General features: G+C 37.2%; 1 protein-coding gene across 1 annotated transcript in view; it reads right to left on the bottom strand.

The window, feature by feature from the left end:
• Positions 1 to 2,679: 2,679 nt before the first annotated feature.
• The window catches only part of HDAC10 (histone deacetylase 10), a 480,741-nt gene continuing 465,385 nt past the window's right edge, over positions 2,680 to 18,035 (bottom strand). Inside the window, exon 22 of the transcript XR_007776553.1 lies at positions 2,680 to 2,689. The gene's annotated coding sequence lies outside the window, so the exon portion shown is untranslated. The remainder of the gene's footprint in view (positions 2,690 to 18,035) is intronic.

The raw sequence follows: 18,035 nt of genomic DNA on the forward strand, positions 1-18,035 counted from the left end.
TCTTTCTCCATTTATGCTACTATGGAGTTTCATTGTAGAGGCCAAAATAAGCCACGTTTCCTTACCTTATTGGTTTCCTCTAATTGCTTAAAAAATGCCTAAAATTATTAATCATTGAAATAAGCAAGCCAAAGAAGGATATGCCTGTATATATAATTTTAATTTTTTCTAATTATCTTCCAGTAATTAGACAATGGAAGCACTGATTAATTTACTCTATGATTTAGAAGCACAAGGGGGTACAGGACACCATCCACAGAGGACCCTTGATGAACCTTGCCTGGTTCACCACCCTGAAGAAATCGTTTTGTGCCTTCTGCACTCTCATAGTTAGCACTGCTGTGAAAACTTTATCAACAGTTTCCCTGTTCCCAAGGCAATTGCCCCACTTGGCCAGGTGACAGGATGCCCTTGGAGGCCAGGAACCAGAACTAGCATATTTCTGACTGAGGGACCTTCTTAGAATTCCAGTGTCTTTACTGGCAGTTTTTGTAGAGCAGATATAGAAAGCCTACATTTTGAGTTTGTTTTATTTTGCCCTGGTCCTTGCAATGAGAGACTGTTAGCTTGTTTTGACTTTTGGGTCTGTGTTAACTAAGAGGGGCAAAGTTGATATGAAATTTATTGCTCTATCCTCACTGTAATATCTGCATTAATGCCATCTAGGATAATGCAGTTTTGTTTTCACTAGGTTTTGCTGACACAAGATTCTCTCATCGCTAATTTTTTTGAGGCTATAGTTTCTCTTTGCGTCACCACCCATGGAAGGACAAGCTAATCCTCTTGACTAACTGTGGTGAGACATGCTTTTCACAGAAAAAGGCTGCATGGGGCTCAATACATAGAGGATTTGTCCAGCTGAGGTCTCTGGGCCTGTGCTTATATTCTCATTATTTAGCACTTTGGGAGCAGGACCACATAGGTGCCCATTCAGAGGTCTATTTAAACAGCAGCAGAATGGAGGCTTTTGTGGCTATATACTAGTAAACAGACCACAGCTCACAAACATTCACACCAGCTAAATATCAGCACAGTCCCTAACACAAGCTTGACTTATGCAAAAATTACTCCTCATTCAGATTACATTTGGACATTGTTTGGATGTGCTGTACATGTCAGAAACTATTCCTAAAGATGTGTGACAATTGTGTTTAGGAAGGGTGTGTGAGCTAGGACATGAACTCAGAGCTAGAAAACAACTACTGTCCTGCTTCATTTAGGAATAGTCAGTAGGTCAGCTTAAGCAAAGTCAAAAGAAGCTGGTGGGCTGTTGTTCTGTAAAGTACTCAGGATCCTTATCCCAGGAGCTAAAGAAATTTCCTACAAACTTCAAGAGTCAACTCTACAGCTGCCTCCTAGAGGCTGGAGAGTTGCAATGGGTGACTGCTCCCAAGACATGAGCTGGTGCAGAATAATAACTTCTGTTAGTGTCGTCTCAAAGGAATCTGTGTTAGATCAGGAGTTCATGTCCTCTGTACAGAGAGTTATCCTGAACTAGACACCTCATGACACTTAGCGTCACAGAACAGAGTACAGCCTGGCATTTGGGTTCACTAGGTGACAGCGACAAACAGCAATATTTTATAAAAACCAGAAATTGCTTCCACCCGGTGAAGGTTTATATCAACAGTTGTTATTTGCTGACAGTTCCCTGGGTCAGTACTTTTTGAAGGTAAACAAAACCAACTTAACTTTTGCATTACTGGATAGTAGCTGGAAAATTTTTAGTCCTTGGCTATTTTTGTTCTAATTCACAAGAGATATTACAGTGTCTTGATAGTAAAATGAAGAACATTTCTGTCTGCACTGCTGTTGACAACTATGTGTCCATCAGCTGCACAGTCTTTACACGCAGCTGGGCCCATACTTGGGGTGCCTCTGGACCCATTGGCACCTGCAGAGACATTAACTTTCTGGTTTAAAACTCCATTGTGATCTATAAGCTTTGAAGATCTATGAGTATATGGTTTTTTTTAATAAAAACCAATACAACATGAAATAGTCTGAACATTTTAATAAAAACGGTATAATTGCTTTTCTGTGTTACTTGGATGGGTTTCCAGCTGAGACACTGAAAATATGAAAACTCTTTTGTATCTATTGTGGGATCTTGCTTTATTCCCCAGCAGGTTTGGGCATATAAGCTGATTATACTGCTTAGCCCTTTGCCTAGCTAAGAACAGCCCAGTATTTCCATTAGAGACATCCCTTTACAAAATCTTCACACAACATAATAATCTTCAGTATTTCTTTAGTTTCTGTTCATTGGGGATCTATGAACAACAACAAAAAAAATCCACTGGAAGTACAATGATCTCAAAGACATTAATCAGAGATATCAAAATGTAGTTACATCTAGGAGACTACATAAAGCATAAACTTTTGATTCTTTTTATGGATGCAACTTCTGATGCTTTTGTTTGCTGAAGTTCTTATGAAATAGACTGTGGAGTTCTATGATGGCAACTAATGCAAGAGACACAAAATTTATCTTTACAGTTGGATATTATTGATTTTTTACCTCATAGTAATCATCGCAACATTTTGTAGCCCTATAGATCTAATCATTATAACACTTCTTAGTGATTTATACTGTGTGGTGATAATAATAAACATGAAGAGCTTTTTTCAGTCTTCAGCAGTTTTAGTGCATGATACTAAATATACCCTAGCCTGTTGAGAATTCCATCTTGGAGCTTTCCTAAATTGAAAGGGTTGCTTCCACATAATAGTCTGTAATCGCAAACATAGAGAAAGCTAAGTCTGCAAAACTGTATACACACAGCTATTGATTTTAAGCAGATCATACTGAAAGGTAAATGAGTCACTTTGCTACTCTACATGATTTGCAATTCTGGAACATAACTGCCAAAAATAGATTAATTTATTTATTGCTAAAGATTCAGCTAGTTAAAAAAAAGAAAAAAAGCTAACAGTCAACCCAAATCATGAGTTGATTGAAATCATATAAACATTATTAAACTGAACTTACATAGACATTTCCTTTGGAAATACTATTTTTATATTATCTTGGGTTACAATTTTTAGGCTGATGCTTTTCCACATCTTTTGCAGTCTCCATCCCTGGAGTTATGTAAAAAATGTGTAGATGTGGCTCTCAGGGACAGGGTTTAGTGGTCGACTTAGCAATGTTAGATTTGCAGTTGGAATCTTTAAACTTAAAGCTCTCTTCAGACCCAAATGATTCTAGGATTCTATGAAATATAGACTCTCCTCACTCTTGAATTCTGAGATAGCCTCAGCTGAAGAAATTCCTGTACGAGACTGCTGTAGTTCCTGCAGTCCTGCAGTGTTGAAAACATTGAATAGTAATGTCTGACAATGGACTGTAGTTCTGTGCATGTACATTCATGAAGGCCTGATGCTGTTCTGAGTGGAATTCAGTCATGCTAGTGAAAAGATTACTAATGGGGTTTAAACAATTATTTTTGGGTTTACAAGTACAAAAATATTGTCTGTTCACTCTAATGGCTTCATAAAGCCAGCACAGCTCTGTGCAGTTAAGGCAATAGTTTTAGTCTGTAGTGAGGAAACACAGTCGGGAAGAGAGCATAAAGAGCAGAAGAAGTCTTGGAAAGCAGTAGTCCTCTTTTTAGTCTGACTGTTCAAAATAGCTTTTTGAAAGAAGTGGGATCTATTCCCTTGTTATAGCATGAACAAATCAGGACACTCAACACTGAAGTCTTTGTGCTTAATTCGGTCACTTGCCTCTTAAAACCAAGTCTCTTGGTACTCTACAGTCCCTACTGTCCTGAAAAATGTCCCAGTTAAGAAGAAGATGGAGAAAGTAGGGCCAGCAATTCTCAAAGAGGTGAAAAACACAACTTGCTGTATAAAAAAAGGGCCACACCATTTGTCATTAAGCAGGTGGGGATGCACTACAGAAAGCCAAGCTAACCATAGTATGGGGCTGAAGCTGCAGGAAAGCTCCTGGGATGTGCAGTCAGGTCAGGGTTATTGCTTTTGGGGAGCTGAGAGCCCTGCAGTTCTGCATTTGCAGACATGGTGTGCCTCACTAGGGTGAGACTGCTGCACTGAGAAATGGGCAGTGGCTTGGGGCCAAAACTTCCTCAGTGTTCCTGGTTTATGAGCACCAAAAAAAAAAAAAAAAAAAAAAAAAAAAAAAAAAAAAAAAAAAAATAATGCTTCACACAATCCCCCTGCCTGTAATGAATCCAAACATCCAAGAGTATATGCATGTACATGTGTGTGTATGTGTGTGTGTGAGTGTACATGTGTATGTATGTTTGTGTGGGGTTGTCTTTACATATTTTTACTTTTTTTTTTTTTAATTACATTTTTTTCAGAAGATTCAGAATATATCGGATCCAGGGTTTTTATTTTGCTTTCTTCATCAAGAAAACCTAGATGATTCCACTTTCATCAATCTTTTTTAATTATACCTATTGAAAACAAGGATGGTTTCAGATCTCAGAACTACCACTTTGAAAGATCAAAGCATAGTCTAAAAATTCCTTTCTTTTACAAAGACCATGAATTTAAGGCTCCATATGGAAGTTAATTGGTATACTTTCAGCTGTAACTTTAAAACCGAGCATGAAATCTTAGTACTATTAAAATAGATTTTATTTTTTAAAGGAGCAATTCAAGTAGAAATTAGATTTTATGTTGACCTTCCATTGCCCCTGAGCATGACTAGAGACATGAACAGCTTCCATATTTTATTTATTCACAATTTGTGTTGGGTCCTTACACTATTGTGCTAGGTGTTGCACAAATGTCTGATGAGACCTGGTTCCTAGATAAACTATTTAAGACAACAGGGGGAGGATGAGTAGGCTGGGTCAATGTCAGTGCCAACAAACAAAAAAGGAGAAAGTGAAAATCATTAAATAACTGAGAAAACATTCATAGAAAAAGATGGGCCAACTGTAAAGCATGACTAAGGTAGGCAACATTTAAAATTCCTAGTGCAACACAGCCAATTATGTGTTTAAAGCATACATTTCACCATTCTTTATTTCATTCAAGCCTTTTCTCTTTTTCCTGATCTACTTCTTTAGTTACTTCTCTGAAGAAGGTGGGTTTTTTTCACTTTTTATCTCTTGGTCACCCTACCTGTTTCCAGCAAGGGTGTGCATCTTACTAGCAAATAGGTTTGCTAGGAATAGAACCAAATACAATAATTGCATTTCTCAACTGTTTACTAAAAGGACCACCTAACGACCCAGGAAATAAAAATCCGCCAGCTATTTTATGTTTTAGTGTGTGGTGGAAGCTTGTGGGAAGCGGAATGATGACATTGAAATATAGCACAACATTGCTTGCCTGTTTCTTGTTGCAGAAGACGCAGTTGCAGTAGCAACTTGGTTGTGACTAATCTTGTGACCAGTCAGCACCAATGTGTGGTGGGTAGTGAGCAGTCTAAAGAGTTTTGTTCTCTTTAACACACCACCTCCCACAAAGACTGTCTAGACCATTAGTACTGCTACAGAGGGCAAGCTGCCCCTCTGGGATTCTGAAAGTTGAGATGTGGGCAGCACTCAGGTGTAGCTGCCAAGACAAATTGTGGCTCCAGAGTTCCGTAAGAGGAGACAAGTCACTTAATCTACTTCACGCAACGTTTCACATCTAGCTGTTCTGGGGCAGATGTGAATGAGGCAAGGAGATAAAAGGGATGGTCAGCTACCTCAAAACTACCATTTCATTCCTTATTAGTGTGACTACCTCAGACTTTTAGAATTGTTAATACATGTTGTCCAGACTGAAAAATAAATGTGCTCACATCAGGTCCTCATCTTTGCAAGCAGAGACATTGCAGAGATGCTGTTCTTCTGCTTATGGATAGAACTCAGGGTGATTAGGACTTTTGTAATCCTTCACAAGCTCTCAAACAAGTTCACAGATGCAGTTTTTGAGGCATGACTTCTAATTTTGACCACTGAATTGAAAATTTAAGTAATAACAGGATTAAAGCTTTTCTAGCATTTACTCATTTCCCAAATCTATGCAGGTGTAAAAAGTCATATTGCTGATAGATTTGTTAAATTGAACCTAACTCTTTGCTTTACTTGATCATGCCAACGACAAATCAAACTGTGTGTTGAACCATGATTAGACCATTTACATGGCATCATAATGACAGTACCAATAGCATTACTTGTACCTCTCTAAGCTAAGGGGAATACCAGCAAAATTTTTCAGATACTTCAAAAGAGTGTGGATATCTACAGCACAACATTTTGTACCCACCAGGGCAAAGAGAGGACCAAACATCAGACCTTTGTCCTTTTTATTGGATTACCTAAAACAACTTTGAGATTTATTTCTAAAAATTTATGTGTACAATCACTACAAGTTCAAGTGTCTGGATTCTTGAATATTTGACATATGTTGAACAGGCAGGCACAGGACTGGATATTAACATTTTAACATCTGTTGCATTTTTTAGTGCAAATACTGGCTTCATATTTTCCTTCCTGTGGTTTTATTCGTCTCAAGATCACGTACAGTATGTGACAGAACAAATTGCCGCAGGACAATCAGAGACAGTAATTTTCTTTTTCACAGGTAGGAGAGTTTAAAAGGGATCACAACAGCCATTCAGCCTAACCTTATTTATTGCTTTCAGACAATGATTCTTGCATCTGCTTAGATTGTTGACCAGATTTAAAGGCTTTGCCTGCCTGAGATTTAGCCTACCCTCTGGGAGTTATGCTTGATATCTTGTTATTCTCACTTTAAAAAAAAAAAAAAGGTAAAATTGATTTCCATTTTGAACTTTGACTTTAAATTTAAGACATTTTACATATTTGTTTTGTTAGGTTATTGAATCCTTCACATAATTTAATGATCTAGGAAATACACCATAAAAAAAATCTTCCTATATGTCATAACCCATCCATACTAAGAAATTTATGCTGTATACAAAATAAGCGGAATTCTAGTAGATGAGGAAGCCAAGTGTATTTCAAAATTGACAATGTGAAATGAGTTAGTTTTCACCTTTAACAATAAAGAGTGTGTCTCCACCTAATTTAATGTGAGACCATATTGTCTGGGACATGATTAGTGGGCAACCATGGTTGAAATAATGAACACAAAAGATCAGAAAACACTGAAGTGAATATAGCCATTTAGAAGTTTAACAATTTCTTTTTTCTTTGAAAAAAACACATGGGAACTACAAGTCCTGTCTGAGAAAAGGCAATTTGAATATAACAACACGGACAAATTTGAACACAACTAAAACAGCTCTGTCTTCAATGATAGAAATGTCCTTCATAGGAGCAAATAAAATACTAGGGAATGGGAATCCCTGGGTCACCTCCTTGGACTAAAATGACATTAAACTTCAAACATGAGCAGTAATAATACATTCTTTGTACATTAAAAGTTAAGTAATGGGTATCTATAAAATGGTAAGATTAGAAACTAAAGAGAGTGCAGAAAGTAGCATATAACAAATGATAACACATGGCCAATGGCCAGAGCTTAACATAGGATCACTCATAAGATCACTCATTTCTTAGGGAGTTGATTGAGTAATGTGAAAACAAGAAGTTTTCTGGCTTGAATCATCTTTGTTTTAAAGCAAGAAGATATACAACTGCTTAGCACTCCAGAAAAAAAAAAGCATATATACATACTACTCATATGTAGTATCTATATATATTTGTTTATGTATAGATAGTGTTTTATATTTTAATTTCTGTATTTTGCATCTTATGTTTTTGTTTGTGTTTTATATCATACATATATCACAAAGACACTTCTGTTGATATGACTACTCAGGGCAGATTTTGTAGAAAGTGACAAACCTCTGCAAATGGTGATCTTCAGACTCCTCAAGTAATTCTGTGTTTTGGAAGACGGAAAAAAAGGTTTTGGCTACAAAAATATTTTCCGTTGGGATGGCAAGCAGACACACAAAAATATCATACTGTTTAAGATGAAGAGAAGATGGTCAGTAGGTCAGTATTGAGTCAATAGTCTAGTAGAGGGAACCATTAGTCACTAATAGTATTTATGCACTTGGCAGAGTTAACAAAATAAATCTTTCTGCAAGTTGCATGCAATAACCTGAAAATTGCAGGACAAGCATTCAACTTCAGTAGGATATTTTCCACTATTGAATTGAAAGCTCACTAGCATCGACAAGGTTAAAAACATGCAAACATGATATCAAAAGAAAATCAGTCAGAACTAAACAACTCTTTTCAAATTGTACCCAGCTACAGCAGAACAAAGGACCCATTATCCTCTGTTTATTTCCTTGAGCCCTTTAGCATACATTATGCACTCCACAGAAACTAAAGTTTCAGTTGAGCAATCTGTGCTTTGTCCCAGCTTCAGGACTGGTGGATGGAAACAGCAGCCTTGGAGGTGCTGCTTGCTACCCAGCAGAATTCTACATGGGCACAGGTCTGATTCTTCTGTCAAGATTCAATCCTGATTTGGTTGATATGGGAGTTGTTTCAGACAGTGTGAATAAGATTCCACCAAGTCAATTTTTAATGAAATGCTAATAGGGTTCAGAACGAGAGGAGAAATTTTGCAAATATTTTTTTCTATTTTTGTTGGGTTTTGGCAAAGTGTTCAGGTTAAATGTTCCACTTTCACACAGACCATCTCACAAAATTTAGGTCTATCACTGTTTTCTCAAAGCTGTACAAGTTTCTGAGTTTTCAAATCTGTTGATCAAGATGGCTGACAGTGTGGCAAAAAGTAACAGATGCCTGGAGTTTCAGTCTGCAGAGATCATCTTTAAGGCATAAGCAATTATCTACAAATAATTTCTGATACCCTTATATAGAGGTTTTATCAGCACCTAAAGCAAATTGGCAGGATATATAAACTGCCAAGATTTAGTTCATCTTCATAAATGTTTCTAATGAAAATATTTGCAGATTAGAATAAGTACAAATACTTCACTCCCAGTTTTAAAAATTAATATTGTATATGGTACATACACATTTTTGAGATGGCTGAGTGTTTTTCTGTAGCAGAAAACATGCTTGACGCTTTGTTTTAAAAACTCATAATCAATTTATGAAATATATAAACATATCTTTCATAAATATAGTAAATGTATGAGATAAAAATCTTTAACCTTTTTCTAATATGCTAAATTATTTTACTTGCTTTACAGAGGACTGGGCCATCAGATTTATTGTTCAAACATAATATTAATTAAAAAAACAAAGCCGTGAACAATATTATTCTGTCCTAGTTTTAAAGTTCTGAAATTAACTCCTGCTCTGTGATAAGATAATGAGTTGCCTTGGTTTTTCCCTAATACATACTTCACATAGAACTACTCATATTTATACTTGCTTATTGATCAGGAATTAAACTCAAGCTTTAGAAACAGCATTTGAAGGAAAATATAATTTTGAAGGAAAGCTTAGGATTTAAAATGCCTTATTTTTTTTTCCTAAGCATCTGATTTTCTTCCTCATCTACCAAACCGCCAGTGATATTATTTATTGAAAAGGACAGAACTAGTCGCTCTGAATAAGTAGATCAATACATATTGAAGACAGATGAGATATGATTTTAATTCAGTAAGTTTTAAGACCAAATATTTTGATCATTCATCATTTCCCTCAATATCCATGTAAAAAAATAAGAATTAAGATTTGTAGAATGACCAATGTCTTCTGTTCTCACTCCTGATTCACACTAATCTTGCCTTTAACAAAGAGAGATTAATTTAGAGGGGGAAAGAAACTGTCCAAGAACCATTGGGTGGGGGTCAGGTTGTTACCTGTTATTTCAAATTTATGTTTACCACTAGACTGGTAAATAAAAACCATGCAAAGCTTGAACAGATGTGAAAGGAATGAGGGGACCTACAAAGGCAACAGGAAATAATTCATGTTAATGTGTTTCCTTCTCATCTCCCCAGTCTCTTTCTGAACCTGTAGTTATTAAGAGAAACAGAGATTTGGGATCAGAATACACTGTTTCAGAAATCACACACATCAATGAATGGGGTCCAAGCAGGAGTCCAGGGTCAAATCATGTCATTTCAGCAGCTTGATCAGATACTAATGGGGACTGTCAATTTTTCCAACAAAAAATGTCTCTATTTCACATAAAGTCTGAGGAAAGGGAAGAGCTGGCATAAGTATCACTGCTGCATTTAGAGGTTTTATAGACCATGCAATGTCTCTGTGCCATTTTTCAGAACACTGTAATGAAATTATAGCTCTTGTCTCCAGGGAGAGGGATATCTAGAGCCATATATAGAGCTATCAAAATGCCATCTGCTAACAGGGAAAGTGTTCCTACCACTTTTATTCACTTATGAAGGGTTTTACTCCTTAAATAGAATGATTTTTTTTCTGAGCCCCAATTTGTAGGAGTAAAGGAGGGAGAACCTGGCTTTCCATAAGCCATTTGTCACCCCTGAAACTGCATTTACATTTACCAGGGTATGATTAAAACCAGAACTTTTGCCAGAGACATTTGAAGTTTAAATACATGTTATTGCAGTTTGGTATTTGTGGAGATTACTGGGGTGTATAACCTTTAAAAGTGGGAAAAAGCCAACATTTTCGAGTCGTTTGGATTGTAAACATTTAAAGATTACATGCTCATGTACAAAAAAAAAAATAAAAGAACTTTATTCTATTTACGTAATCAGCCATTAAATATGTTATAAAGAAACCTCTTCAAGCTGATGTTGTGCAGTCTTAAAAATGACTGCTGTGTTGCACACATTATGTTGCTTTTTATAACTAATACCTTTAGGCACAGGTCTGCATTAGAAGGGCCAAGGAGCAGAACCTCCACAAGGGAACTCTGGGGCATGAATAAATGGCTTTAGAAGTTAACACTCATCCCTCTCTTTCCACTTATTCCTAGGAGCTCTGGGAATTGGCTGACACCTAAATATTAGTGCCTTCAAACCATCTCTATTGGTATCACTTCAGAGGCCATTTCTGAGGTTCCCCCTGCCTGAGAAGACAAGTACATGAATCAGAGATACAGAAACACATAAATCATAGAATCATAGAATAGCTTGCATTGGAAAGGACCTCTGAAGGTCATCTAGTCTAACCTCTACTAGTGAAGTTTCTCAGAGCCTATTGCCATCTAATCTTGAATGTTTCCACAGATGGGGTATCTAACACATCTCTGTTTCAGTCTACCATTATAAAAATTTCCTCATTACAAAAAAACCCCTTCTTCCTTATATCTAACTTAAATCCACCAATCTTTGGCTTAAAACCATTGCCTCTTCTTTTTTCACAACAGACCCTGCTAAACTGTTTGCCTCCATTTTCTACTAATTCCCCATCTTTCTTATAAAGTCTCATTGAAACCTTAGCTTCTCCAGATTGGAAAATCCTAGTTCTTATAAACTCCATGGCCCTAGTCTGGACCTGCTTCAACAGAATGCCTTTTCTAGTCAGTCTCAAAAAAAATCAGTCACAATCTTTATATACTTTAGAATCATTTCCACTGGACATTAACTGAAAGTCTGGAAAAGATTTAGCAGTGCAGGACATAAATGCAGGGGGCAATTTCAGACGTAAATTTTCTTTAATGGGTATGAGATTAACAGTTCCAAAGAATGCATACAATAGCATCCTATCCCTGCAAGGAGCTTAATATGGTCAAGCAAACAGACATTCTCTTTTATATGATCAGAACAAATTAAAAGCTGCTGATCTGAGTATCAGACAAGTTACAAGCAGGTAGATTTGCACAAAAAGTACTATTTGTCCCTTACTTTTGTTGTAGAAGTTTGAGTTAACCATAGACTGAACCTGTGCTCAATATTGCAAACCCAAATCTAGCAGACAGTTCATTGCATAGCTCAAGGCACTTTCTGTTTCCAAACATCTAGATTAACTAAGTCAAGCTGACAAGAACACTTACTGATGTATTTTTCTCTTTATGTTGTGCTCAGCCCACAGCCATGGGGTCAGGGAATACTTTCCATTTTGATTTAGGCTTTCTTGCCCTTCTATGTATAGTCTAGTTGGTTTGTTCATGTAAATTTTTAACTAAACCATGCTTAACCTAAGCTTTTTCATCACTTCTTTTCCTATTGCTGCTTGTCTTGGACATAAATCTAGTCACAGAGGGCATCCCTTCTCCCAGACATTTTTCTCAGAAAGACATGTCTTCCTTGCTTACCTGTTACTGCAGACAGTCTTGTACCTCCATCTCTTGTATTGTTGAAGGAGTGTAAGAGGCAATTCTCTGGAGCTTAAAAATAATCCTTTTTTGGTAAATAAGCTTTGTATATTTTCTATAGAATCCTCATCGTTTCCCATTTTTAACCATGTATCTTTCTGTCCAAATTTTTATTAAAAATGTCCCTTGTTTTGTCTGCTTTTTTTTAACACCTGCTGTGTTTTCAGAAGGACCAATTCTCTTGAAGGATAAAAGTATACTGTAATAAGGAACCATGGGAACAAGGCCAAGGTATTAGACTATCAAATAAAATCTATCCAAAGAGATGCTGAGCTTTTCTTTTTGAAAAGGACTGAGCTTTCTTTTTCATTTTGCAAATAGAGCTAATTGTCTAAAATCGTGCATCTTCATTACAGTGCAAAGGACTACATTAGAACTCTCCCAGAAGAGCAAAAGTGACTGTTTGCTACATATACATAGAAATTTGAGCAGCTCTTAAAATGAGTTTCTCTCTGAGAGATCTTCACCTTGCTGTGAATGGGGGTAGATTAAAAGGGGTGAAAATGTTCAGAGGAAATAAAGGATTTCATTGCCACGCTGTTAACCCCTGACTCTGGTGAATTGCTGTACCCTGCTCATGGCAAAAACTAAGCTTGTACTAAATTATGGGCAGACAATAAAAGGAAAGGTTGTCTCAGTGCAGGCTGCCAGACCAAAACATTGACTACTTGCGTGTACACATCTGTCTATGTTTGTATGGCCTCAATATAGTACTGACTCAAAGGGCAAAGTGCTGATCCTTATGGCGTACATGTCAGGAACTGGTTTTATAAAATGTAGGGGGAGAGCACTTCAGGCATTCTCTTGTTTAAAGATTTGAATAAGCAGGTTTTTCATTTTCGTAAGGTGAATTGGTATCCTACAAAAAGGAGATTATTCTGCAAATGCATAGGCATTATATCACATACATTACTGTTTAGTTTGTACTTCAGAATATTAATATGGACAGTAGCAAAGACACTGGGTTGTTCCAGTTAGAGACACCCAGTGAATATGAATGGCATTTGCCCCAGGATTTAGGCAGGACTTGAAGCTGAACAGCAGAAGAGTTAATTTATGGCACACAGTAGGACTGCAACGCCTGGAATTCTCTATCAAGAGAAGAATCGTTGGAATAATTTAACTTAAGGAAACTGGGCATGCAACATGATCCTGGGGAGCTATGCAATTAATGTTCTGTCTGCCACATTAAAGATTTACCACTGAAATGGTCCATTTGCATACAACATACCCCCAGTGCCAGGAAAAGCTTCACTTGCTTTCACCACCCAGTACGACACCAGACAGCAATAGTGAGATGCTGTTTTGATTCAGTTACTGCTCAGCTGTATATCAAACATGTTAGAGAAACAGGCCTTGACTTCAACATGTTTGGTTTGGATCAGTGAATTGAGTACTTGCTGAGCTCTGGAATACAAATGATCAACCTATCTGTCCGAGCACTTTCCTTGTTGGTGCTATCCTCTTGCTGCCTACGGCTAATGCAGTAATATGTATGCAGTGCACAGCATCCTATGTGACTGCCACTTGACAAAATGTGCCAGATCATCATTGTCTCCAGACGAGACAGATTTATTATAATTCAATATGTTCCTCGTGAGCACTTTTTTCTGTCTTATGTTACAGTCTGCATAGCATTCAGAATAATAACTACGTGCTCTTATGACATTCCAGCACTGAATTCTTGCGGCTGAAAAAATCATTTCCTTGGCTCTGACAGAAATTCACCCACAGCAATATCTTCCTGTTGCTGAAAATTAATGTGGGATTTCCCTGCTCCATCCCAAAATAATAAGTTTATGAATTAAAGCTAAGTAGAGTGATTTATAATTTTTTTAATAAAATATGTTCAATATTCAAAAACTGGAAAGCCAGCTCTTCTGCGTCGCATTGCAGATGAAAGCCCATTGTACAAGGGAGTGAAATGATGAGATTCTAGATGCATTTTTTTATGATCTCAAAGTCAAATAAGGCATAACAAGAATCAAGAAAGGCTGGGCAGGACTAACAGCTGTTCTTGCTAAATTAAAGCTACTCTATATGTTGAGACTGTCGCTTGATAATAGAAACAGAAGTGTTTACAAGTGGTCCACATAGACTACTCAAAAATGCACAGGTTTCACACTTTCTAAGAGAATGGTTATCTTTTACAGTGAATCAGTCATTTCCGTTGACTTTAGATGCCAGGATGACCTTTCCAAAGTGGTATAGACAATAACATTGAATATGCAATACACCAAACATGAATATTGGCACAATTTGGCTCATGAATATTTACCATCAAGACTGCTGCTGACAGCATCTCAGCAGCCCTAATCTGCAGGCTGGCAGTCAGCCAGGTTTCCCACTTTTCCCAGACATAAGGAGGAATTTCAGCCCTACTGGCCAGGAGGCAGAAAAGGATCTGGCATCGCAATTTGATTTGCACTCCATCTGTTATAAAAAAATAAATCTCTTATTAGAGGTAATGATGAAAGTAGATTGTCTACTATGCACCACACCCAAGATTCCCCTGCAAAGCCTGTTAATGCCATAGAAAGCATTGCAGCATCTGGCAAAACTGTATTTTCATCCCTTTGAAACTGCCCTAAGGCTTCAACTGTACCTTGAACAGATCACAGAGATTTTTCTGGGTGTGGGTGATCAAACCCCTTTGTGAATATCAGGCCTAGACATTCCTGTCAAATGTTCCTGACTGTATATGACACTGGGTTGCTGTGCTTCCCTGACAGTTGTTTCCTCTATCCACCACAATCATCACCCCCTTTTCTCCCTGACCATGGTTCCCAGCCTGGAATTGATGGGAGTGATCCAGACAGTTTGCAGTTGGGTCACATCACTTTAGATACCTTGGCTCGGGGCCAACCAGCCTGGGCAGCCTCCTCACTGTTTCACAGCTCCTGCTCTTACCCACTTTCTTCTCTCCTTTACCTTTGGTGTTGATAAATAAGCCCATTACTTTTTCCACTCCAATGAATGTAAAGGACAATGAAGCTGGTGATTAGTTAATTGACTAATTAATAATTATTGGTAATATTCAAATTCCTTGTCTCCCTCTGAAGATTTTGGTGGTTTTTTTTTTTTTTTTTTAAGCACCTCATCTTCCACCCCCCTACACTGTTCTCACTATGTTAAGCTTCCTTCACATGTCATTTTATTTCTGTTATTGTTGGTCTCCAATCTGGAGCTCAGATCTGGAGTTGTCAGATGAGACTTTACTTATTTATGACAGAATTATCTGCTGGATGAGGTGTAACTGGATGCTGGAGGTTTCACTGAGGCATCCCAGCTAGGTATTTGCCTCTTTGAGAGATCACTGCATTAACTAACACCTGTGACTTCAGAGCTCAAGGCTCAGTTCAGTTTCTGCAGCACAGATCATTAGCTGGTTATTGCCCATTTTGTATTTGCACATTTTGTTTGTCCTACAAAATAATCATTCTGCATTGCTGTGTTGAATTTCATCTTATATATTAGAAATCCTTTACCTCATTTTCACAAAATTTTAAACTCTTAACTTGTATCTTGCTGCTCCTCCCTCTGCTAATTTTATCTTGCATTGTATCAGCATTTTAAGGGATATTTCCTATTATACCACTCATGTAACAGTTATGATCAAAGCCCTCATTAAATTTCTCCTCCCATATTAGGCCAAAAGCTAAGGATAGCTGCATAGGTTTTTAAACAGCTGTTTATCTACTCTACACTTATTTCACCCAACCATGTCTTCCTATTTTACATGTGCAGGGCATGTCAGCAGTCCTACTGAAGCCAAAGTAAATCTCATCTCTTGTTTTCCTCTACCTGCTGGACTAATTAACCAGACAGGTAGAAAATGAGACTTCTTGACTGACCAGTTCTGGTTTCTATAACCATATGACTCTTTAGACATACACAGATAGATCATACCTTTTGTTTTGGCACTTTTCTGGTAGGGGTAGATTTCTGTCTTAGAAATCTTGGAACTGTTTTAAAGCATGCCCTAAAAACAGTTGATTTACTAAAGGAAGGAAGGAAAGGATTCCACACGACAGGGCAGCATGCAATGACTGATTCCTAAAGTACAGCTACATTACTTTGAAATCAGCAGATGCAAACACACCAGCTACTTTCCCTTTTCTGCAGCTGGATCACATGCAGCACAATTAGTAAATCCTGCTGGGTAGCAAGATCTGATTTAGGCTGCCATTGATCTTACAGTGAGCCTTTCTTCAACAGTCACTCCTATTCCTCATGAACCTTCTTGTTCCTAGTCCCGCTTCCACTGGCTGGACCTTTCCTTGCCTACCCTCAAAGCCTCTCCTGCCAGCTGTGCAACTCTGCTCCCTGCCCCACTAGCTGGAACTTGGATGGTAGGTTTGTATTTTTCTTTGTTGATTCTCCTGACGGAACTATCAGTGAGAAAACTGAATATTTAGCATTTTTCTTTCCATCTTTCCACAACAAAGCCAAAGAAAAGAAACTTGAAACCTGAAGCCTTTGTGAATTGTAAAATATTTTTTTTTCTTTTTAGGGCAAGTACATATGGCCTCCTTCCTAATTCTATACCAAATAATCACATAAATGAGCATGTAATGAAAGCAGTGATCACAATGGCCTTACATCACTTATATTTGTCAATTTACTTTTGTCCTAAGCCACCTACAACACTCAGAATTGCTAAGATTTAAAATGGTAGAATCCCTCAGTATACATTATAAAAACCACAAAATACGTTTGAGCAGAAATGTCACAAGAAAATAAGTTAGGCTGGATGTACAATGAGTACATCCAGTTTAATAATGACTCATTTTTAATTTATTCCCCTGAAATTCACCAATGGTGAGTTTAATAATGACTCATTTTTAATTTATTCCCCTGAAATTCACCAAATTCTATTGAAACACAAATGAGTCTCTGAGGTCAGATATGGCCATATATTACATAACACAAGCACTATTTCTCTTACCCTCCATCCCAATCCTCACCCTTCTCTTTCTTCTTCTACTCAATGAGTAGTTTTTCTTTTCTTTAAATGTTTCTATGTTTTTATTAATTAAGATGCAATGGTATTTTCCTGCTTTCTCTTACAAAGCTGAGAGGAGATTTCATTTTTACAGGGAGTGATATTGGTGCCCATCTAATAGAACAATGGCCTTGAAAAAGTAAGCAGGATTTCTATCCCACAGGAAGCGACAGCATTTCAAGATCATCTGTTAAAACAAATTCAAGAGAGAAAAAACTGTATAATTTTAAAACTCATACATGTCAAAGCTTGTTTTTAACTTCAACCTGAACATCCAGAGCACTGTTCTGATAAGAAAGAAGAAAACCAACTGAATGACAATTGACACTCTTAAAGATAAAGTAAATTACAGAGTGGAGAAATTTCTCTTGCTCAGCCTTGAATCCTCATTTCAAGAAAGCTGTACAATCAGCTGGAGAGAGTTCAGAGAAAAGACACTCATGCAGAAGTGGTCAAGCATTGAAAAACAAGGTCTCTAAAGGAAGGTTTCAGGAGTTATCAGAAAAGAAAAGGTTGAAAGTGATTACTCTGTAGAGATATTTTACATTCAAAGAAAAAAAAAAACCTGTGACAAAAAGAGGGACTCTTCCCTTGCTGACAAAAGGCATAAGGAAATAAATTAAAGGAAGAGCTGGATAAATTCAACCTTGAAAATCTTACTCATAAAGGCAGTACTTTTATTATAGAGACAATGGAAGAAAATGGATCTGCAGGTTTAGAAAACTTGAGCAGAGAAGGTGATTTTAACAACAACAAAAAAATTCTAATCCAGTTTCTAATATTGGCTTTTGTGTGTTTGCACTACTCTTGATTGTCTCCATCTCCACTCCCTTCA

This window comes from Serinus canaria, chromosome 1A (assembly GCF_022539315.1).
Source record: "Serinus canaria isolate serCan28SL12 chromosome 1A, serCan2020, whole genome shotgun sequence".
Taxonomy (NCBI): Eukaryota; Metazoa; Chordata; class Aves; order Passeriformes; family Fringillidae; genus Serinus; species Serinus canaria.